Raw genomic sequence first — 7,200 nt, forward strand, 5'->3', positions numbered from 1 at the left:
GAACCTATGCATAGGGGTTGGCACACGTTTTCGTCTTGACTCTCCGGTAGAAACTTTGGGGCACTCTTTGAAGTACTTTGTGTTGGTTGAATAGATGAATCTGAGATTGTGTGATGCATATCATATAATCATGCCCACGGACACTTGAGGTGACAATGGAGTATCTAGGTGACATTAGGGTTCTGGTTGATTTGTGTCTTAAGGTGTTATTCTAGTACGAACTCTTCAATAGATTGATCCTAAAGAATAACTTTGAGGTGGTTTCATACCCTACCATAATCTCTTTGTTTGTTCTCCGCTATTAGTTGCTTTGGAGTGACTCTTTGTTGCATGTTGAGGGATTGTTATATGATCTATCTATGTTATTATTGTTGAGAGAACTTGCACTAGTGAAAGTACGAACCTTAGGCCTTGTTTCCTACCATTGCAATACCGTTTACGCTCACTTTTATCATTAGTTACCTTGCTGTTTTTATAATTTCATATTACAAAAACCATTATCTACCATCCATATTGCACTTGTATCACCATCTCTTCGCCGAACTAGTGCACCTATACAATTTACCATTGTATTGGGTGTGTTGGGGACACAAGAGACTCTTTGTTATTTGGTTGCAGGGTTGTTTGAGAGAGACCATCTTCATCCTACGCCTCCCACGAATTGATAAACCTTAGGTCATCCACTTGAGGGAAATTTCCTATTGTCCTACAAACCTATGCACTTGCAGGCCCAACAACATCTACAAGAAGAAGGTTGTGTAGAAGACATCAATGAGCAGTACTTTTCGCCAGGTCCGCATACGCGTCTGCAGCACTCCATAGCTGATCCAGAGGGGCATACTTCGGATCTCGAAACTTCATCCGCAACAAAAAGGGCCTCCCATCCATGATATCTCCGGCTTGTCGAAGCTCCTCCCGTGCAGCTCTATTTTCAGAGCGTGTTTCCTTGGCTGCTTCCAAGGCCTTCTTCATGTCAGCCGCTTTCGCTTGGCTCTCCTTTTCAAGGAGCTCATATTGGCTGGCGGCATCTTTTAGCTCAACAGCCATCTTGGCTATTTTGTCTTCACTCTGGCAATGAGCAGCCTGCTCGGCTCTTAACTCTTCGGCCACCTTCAGGGCGGCCGCATCACTTCTCCTAGCTTGTTCCTTGGCTAGGGCAAGTTCCGCCCGAAGGGCCTCCACGGCAGCAGCTCCATCTGCAGCCACAGCATATTATAGATACTAGCATCGTGCTCCTTTTAAAATATTTGCTGACAATTCACAAAATAAACACATACCCTGTGCCTCGTCAAGCCGTTTGTTCACAAGTGCGATGTCGGCATCCGCCACATCAAGTTGTCGCCTCAGTTCGGCGAATTCATCAGTCCGGTCAACCGTTGGACACTTAGCCGTCTGCAAATAACGCAGCGCGAGCATTACTTGGGAGTATGATCCTACATTTGCCGCCTCAGGTTGGCAACCAGAGTCTCACGGGCTACTATCTATACAGAGCACACCTAGCGTGTGCGGTATAGCTGAAAGTTTACATATTTCTTTGCGTACCTCAAAGCCTTTGAGCAGGCTCGTAAAAGCTTCATTCAACCCGTTTTTGGCGGATGAAAACCTCTCAAACACCGTACTCATTAAAGTATGGTGCGCCTCTGATATAGTCGCTTGGTCCAGAAGGCCCGTCAGTGTGTCCGACTCGGTGTTGGACAATCCCGGACTCTTCTTGTTGCTCTCCCTGGGAGCCGAATACTCCGGGCTTCGGGCGGCCGAAGCATTAACTTCTCGCCTTAGTGGATCAGGAGAAATCCTCTGTGACCACACCTCGGGGTCGTCCGTCCCATGGGGCAGGGAGGCAGGAGGAGGCATTTTGCTCTCCATCATCTCCGGAACAAGATCCCCAGAAGACGAACTCTGTTGAGAAGGGCTATGATCCGGACTGCAAGTTAGGTCTCGGTTATTATTCTCAGAGATAAAGCAGGACATGTTTATCACATTACTTTTTCACTTACAGCTCGGTGGAGGGCTGGCCCGTTTGCAGGCACTGTGCGGTGAGGACGCCCTCTGGGGCAGGGCTCCCAGGCTAGGGTTTCTTCCCTTGTTTGGGCACCTCCGTTTTCCAAGTCTTCGGAGGCGGCCCTCTTCTTCCCGTGGGGGTAGGGAATTTTAGATTCACCTCCCCGATTATCCTCCTCCGTGGAGACATTAATCCCCCCAGTTTGGATGTGCAATGTATGAAGCTCGCTTTTGGCTTCTCTACTCTTCCCTTCATCCTTCCCCGATGGCACTTGATAGGGTGCGCGTTTAAGCATCCTGGTTAATGCAGGATTCGGTGAGCCTTCGGGGAGAGGGGCCGGACACCTAATCCTCTCCGCCTTACTTAGCCAATCCTGGACGCGGATAGTTTTCCGAATAATGTTATGATAAACATGAACAGCGTGTTCGGTTGCAGAGTTACTTACTTGGGTATCTAGACGATTGCAGTTCAAGCCCACATCCTCGGTGGTGTCCAAACACTTTATTCGTGATCCAAAATATAAGCAATACATCCCTTCGAGCGTCATGCTAAAGAAGTGTTGAATAGTTCGTGGTCCTTCTTGGTTGAACTCCCACATCTGGAGAGGTCGACGTTTGCACGGCAGGACCCGACGGACTGGCATTACCTGAATTATTTTGATGAGACTGACATCCCTCTCAAGAAGATCCCAAATACGGCTTTGCAATGTTGGTACGTCATTAGCAGTCCCCTAGCCCAGTCCCTCGTTGACCCATGATGCCAGTTGAGGTGGAGGGCCCGAGCAGAAGGCAGGGGCGGCCGCCCACTTTGTGCTCAGGGAGCTGTGATATAGAACCACCTCCATTGCCATAAATCGGACACCTCCGAGAAGGAACCTTCTGGCCATGGGGCATCAACGCTTTTGCTTATTATAGCGCCTCTCACTCCGCATGTCGCCCGTCGATCACCTTCGGCTTTACATTGAAGGTCTTGAGCCATAGACCGAAGTGTGGGTGATGTGGAGGAAGGCTTCGCACACGACGATAAACGACGAGATGTGAAGGATGGAATCCGGAGCTAGATCTTGAAAATCTAGCCCGTAATAGAACATGACCCCTCTCACAAAGGGATCCAGACTAAAGCCCAAGCCTCGGAGGAAGTGGGAAAGAAATATGACACTCTCGTTGGGTTCGGGAGTGGGGATGACCTGCCCTTGGGCAGGAATACTACAGGAATCTGGTACTTTGCCATCAGCAATAGCGGACAGCAAAGGCTGGGATGGCGGACGGCAAAGGCCTTTGCCATCTACCGCTGACGGCAAATAGCTCCGGCAAAGACAGGGTCGGCAAAGGCCTTCTTTGTCGTCTGTTTTTTGCTGCGGACGGCAAAGAGGCCTTTGCCATCAGTGGCAGACGGCAAAGGGCATGGCTCTTAGCCATCTGCTGGTAGAAGACAAAGGGCATGACTCTTTGCCATCTGCTGGCAGATGGCAAAGGCTGCAGGCTCTTTACCATCTGTTGGCAGATGGCAAAGAGACCAAATAGGCATTAATTATGTTTCTTCTTATATCAATTCATTTTCACAGAAAATCAAACACAGATATATATATATATATATCCATGAACACATATCCAACACATGTTACCAATAGCCATGAACACATATCCAACACATGTTACCAATAGTCATGAACACATATATATCCAACACATATCCATGAACACATATCCAACACATATTACAAGGAGCCAAAGGAGAGAACCAATACCAAAGAGCCAAAGGAGAGAACCAGCACCACACTTGCACCTGGTATTTTTCTGCAATTAGGGCACTGCACCCACAAGCACAGGGGGCTAGTACCATTATAAACTGCTAAAAAAATCACTGACGCCTCTTCACGCACAAAAAATCCAGCTACTTGTGAGCCTAGCCTAATTAAATGGCCATCTCTTTTACTTCCATGATAGTGGCTGAAATGTCAGATATACAAGAAAGGAAATCATTTACTTGTGAATATTCTAAATGAAGAGCAGAACCTAGAATATTTTGCCTTTGCTAAAATAAATAAATTGAGAATGAAGATAATAGTTTCAAGTGACAACTCACCATTTCCCTTTGGTAGCACGCCAAGGAAGCTCTCTCTTGACTGTGACCCCCCGATCATATTCAGTTCCGCTCCCTGCAAGCACAAGAATTTTCTTTCTATTCCATTTTGCACCATATCTCAGCCATCATTCAGCATGCATCTGGACAACTTTGGACCTAGCAAGGTTTTTTCTACAAAGATCAAAGTGCTAAGTATAAGTTGTTAGGAGAAAAAGTGAATTTTATGGCACATGTACTCTGTTCCCACCACATGTAAATTTTAGGAGGAAAAGCCAGCTACAGCCATCAACCACAAAATACTAACCAATCTCCACAAATATGAAAATATTGCAATGAATACATGTTGCATGCCACTGCAGCCTGCATCACTTCATTAAAAACATCACCACTTTCATAGTAGCAAGATACAAGCACTTACGCTTATTCTAAATATACGCAACAAGCATCCAACCAGCAGAATGGTGAAATGTCAGTTCATCGAAAACTGTTTGTTTGCTCAACAAGGAGAATATATCAAGGGAAAGGGTAAGAATCTAGATATATTTTCTTTTATCTTGCATGGCTGCTACAAGTGTGAATCAAGCTATACATTGCAACTGAAATATGGATTTACATAATGTATAATTGTAAGTGCATAACATCCAAATGGACAGAATGGTAGCATAGATGGATATCTAAACTAAAATAAGCATGTTCAAGTCTTATCAAATAGAACAACCATAGGAGCATGATCATGTCCTAATACCCAATATTAAAGCATAGAGCAATGACTAGTAGAATTTAAATAGGAAACATGGTTTTCCAAAACATAAATTCAGATTTGTGCAGGTTGCCCAGACTATATGACCAGTTTAGGAATTACTATAATCAAGGAAGGAGGCCTTTTTCAAGAGCCAGCATACTCGGATATCGTCCTTATGATTCATCACAACAAACAATTAACTTAACGCAAAATTCTTAGCGATGCATATATTTTGCATATCAATGCAAGGGAACAAAAACAAAACTCTGTGATGGGGATCATGGAAGGTTCTTTGCTCATAATTTATGATCTGTTTAGGATTTATAATCAAAGAAGGGACCTTTTTTAAGAGCCGCCTTGCTATACTGTCCTAGTGATTCATCACACCAAACTATTCAGTTAACAAAAGATATCAGCTAAGCATGAACTTTGGAAACTTCTGTGCAGCATACACTATAATCACTCCTTAGGTGGTAGAAAGGGGAAGGAATGAGAGGAGGGATACCTCGGCCGGGACCTCGTCTACGACCTGCAGCTCATTGGGAAGGGGTCAAATCTGCTGCTGCAAGCTCCCACTCCGCTTATCTGCCATCCAATGTATATCCAACACATGAGATTGTCCACGAGCAAAACAGCTCACACCTATAGACTTAGCAAAAGCACAGTCAAGTATGCATGGTCAAATACCTGAATGTTCTGCTGTAAGATGATGAAATAAACCAACCATCCAGCAAAACATTTTCTTTCATGTCACAGTAATCTAAATAGTGAAAAGTCAAGACTCTGAGAAGTTTGTAAGAAGAAAAGGCTTGCAATTAATGTATAACAGTAGAAACCACAGAAAATAAACTGCAGGTTGCTCTAAACTAAAATTGCTGACAAATAATGGCCGGGATACCTTATGGGTTAATAAATAGAAAAAACAATGATAACATATTGGATGGCCAAGAGCAACAAAAAAAAGAACATAAGATGCAGTTAAATTTCAGTGCATATACACTGTAAAGTTAATAGGTAGGGATCCAAGTTGCATGCTAAAGCTAGGTAACTACCAGAAATTACACCACTTAGTGTTGTAGCGTGGTCTTTCTTGTTTCCTCCTACATCTAGGTAACTACCAACATCCAGATCTAAGTCTACATAGCATCACAGATATAATTGGCCTTTGACAATAGCTACTCAATCGTAACAAGTGAGGAGGGAGAGGAAGATGCTAAGAACTACTCTTTCTGCCCATTATAATAACTGGCGTCTCTGTTTTACTTTCCTTAACATCAGAATTGATGATACTCACTTGCTTCTATTTAGGTCATACAAAAGCCAGTGTATCTATGTAGAATCATCATATGATATTTAAGCATCTGATCCTAAAAATACGCATAGTTCAAAGAACGAAACTGTTGTTCATAGTTGCTTCTGAATGTACACATATTCAGAGAAAGAAACAATGAACTGTTACATCTAAGCTGAGGAAAGACACATTAATTTAACCAGAGGCGGAGGACGGAAAAAAAATTAAGGTGTGGGAAACTGTCAACTAGACAAAATTGATGCCCCCTCAATAAAAAATTGATGCAAAAACATAATAGCCAATTCGATAGGCCGCGGGTCAAGACGGTGTTAGGGATGGATGGACGGGTGGGGGTGGCAGCGTTGTTGGGCACAAATCAGCGGCGGCAGAGGCGGGCCATCATCAGCATAGCAGACTCAAATCGGCAGGTCGGCGGGGAATACGATTGCGCTGCCGGCGGCGGGGTCGGGGATGGGCCAACGGGCGACGGCGGCGCGTTTCAGGGCAAAAATCGCCCGCGGGCGGGCTGGCGGAAGTCAATCATGTACTCTTATATATGTCACAAGAAAAAAATACATGTTCCACGCATCAACAAAAATTTATCCATTCTGTTGTTGGATCGCCTAGTCACGAGTTCCATCAGGAGCGAGCCGTGGAGAGAATCGATCCGATCGTTGTGCAGCGGAAGCGAGCTGGTTCGCGTACGTCTACGTAGTGAGATGGGCATGTGCTGGATAACACATCAATCAAGTTGCTTGCTTGTGTGCTTCCAATCTAACTTAAGTGCTTCATCTAGCTTTGTTTGGGTGAATCGATCTAGCGTGGTCTAAAACTAACAAGCAGTATTTCCATCAAGAAAAGTATATGCTTATATATATAAAAAAATTGGTGGAAATCAAGGTGTGGTGGCTGCCACACCTTGCCCACTGGGCTCCTCCGCCAGTGAATTTAACCAAGTGAAGAGAATACCTGGAGGGCAGTTGGTGACCAGAATGCTATGCCGGCCACATGCGTGACTCCTAAACAGAGTGGTGTCGCCGGCCTGTAGGGGAGCTCAGGGCAGCGGCTTGAGGCTGGAGA

The 7,200-nt window shown here is 44.8% G+C and overlaps 2 non-coding genes across 2 annotated transcripts; both read right to left on the reverse strand.

Annotated features, from left to right (window-relative positions):
• Nucleotides 1-4,913: 4,913 nt before the first annotated feature.
• Nucleotides 4,914-5,024, reverse strand: LOC123073052 (small nucleolar RNA Z118/Z121/Z120). Its single transcript, XR_006435567.1, has one exon. It is a non-coding gene; the product is annotated as a small nucleolar RNA Z118/Z121/Z120 (small nucleolar RNA).
• Nucleotides 5,025-5,118: 94 nt separating this feature from the next.
• On the reverse strand, nucleotides 5,119-5,222 carry LOC123073054 (small nucleolar RNA Z118/Z121/Z120). Its single transcript, XR_006435569.1, has one exon. It is a non-coding gene; the product is annotated as a small nucleolar RNA Z118/Z121/Z120 (small nucleolar RNA).
• Between the last annotated feature and the right edge of the window lie 1,978 nt (nucleotides 5,223-7,200).

Source organism: Triticum aestivum, chromosome 3B (assembly GCF_018294505.1).
Source record: "Triticum aestivum cultivar Chinese Spring chromosome 3B, IWGSC CS RefSeq v2.1, whole genome shotgun sequence".
NCBI classification, from domain to species: domain Eukaryota; kingdom Viridiplantae; phylum Streptophyta; class Magnoliopsida; order Poales; family Poaceae; genus Triticum; species Triticum aestivum.